Source organism: Mus caroli, chromosome 9 (assembly GCF_900094665.2).
Source record: "Mus caroli chromosome 9, CAROLI_EIJ_v1.1, whole genome shotgun sequence".
Taxonomy (NCBI): Eukaryota; Metazoa; Chordata; class Mammalia; order Rodentia; family Muridae; genus Mus; species Mus caroli.
The window spans coordinates 101,237,545-101,238,587 of record NC_034578.1 but is presented as its reverse complement, the minus strand read 5'-3'; positions in this window follow the sequence as shown (position 1 = coordinate 101,238,587).

Genomic DNA, 1,043 nt, shown 5'->3' with positions numbered 1-1,043 from the left:
CAATATAGGGGAATGCCAGGGCCAAAAGAATGGGAATGGGTGGGTAGGGAAGTGGGGGGCGCTATGGGGGACTTTTGGGATAGCATTGGAAATGTAATTAAGGAAAATATGTAATAAAAATATTAAAAATAAAAAAAAAAGAACTAGTCACAGGAGTATCAGTTATTCACCTAAGAATGTATAATGATGCTGAGATGATTGAACGTACAAGGCGGCTCGTTTAAATGGTAAGATTAGAGGGATACGCTCATCAATTGGTTTGGGCAGAGACGGCTAGGTGGGTAGACCACTGCTCCTTGTTCCTGTATCAGATTGTCATGGAGGCCTTGGGCCCACACTGGTCTCAGCCCTACTGCCAGAGTTTCTGATTCAGAAGGTCTAGATGTGGCCTGCACATCCGCATAGAGGATGCTGATGTGGCTGGCCCCAGGCCTGACCTTGGAGAACCATTTCATTAGCAGCTAAATGACTCTCTCTTCACAGCTTACTAGAAGCCTAACCCTTCGAGGGGTTCTTTAAACCATGGATAGCTGGACCTCATCTTGGGGAACAGCTTGACCACAGGCATTTTGAAAGCTCCCAATGATACTAATGTGCAGCTAAGCACCAGCAGAATCCAATTTACTATATTAGGGTTTCAGGCAAAGGAGAGATTCCTCTGTTTCTTAAGCTTACTAGAATTGTTTCTTAATGTTCTTCTTGCTCCAAGTCCCTCTCTTATGTGTATGAATATATGGTGGGTACATCTTAGATTCATGTGATATACACTGGTTATCAACTAAAAGGACCGATACCAAAAAGAGGAGGTGGACACTGTTTCTACACAAGGGGAAAGAGAAAAAGAAAACAAAACCCCAGATTTGCCGAGTTCCCACTACGTACCAGATATTGTAACACGTAATCTATAAACATTTATTTATTTATTTATTTATTTATTTATTTATTTATTTATTTATTTAGTATGTTTGTATACATGTGTGTGCATGGATGTGATCCTTTGTGAATGCACAGGCATTGATTGTGGAGTCAGAAGACAACGGGTA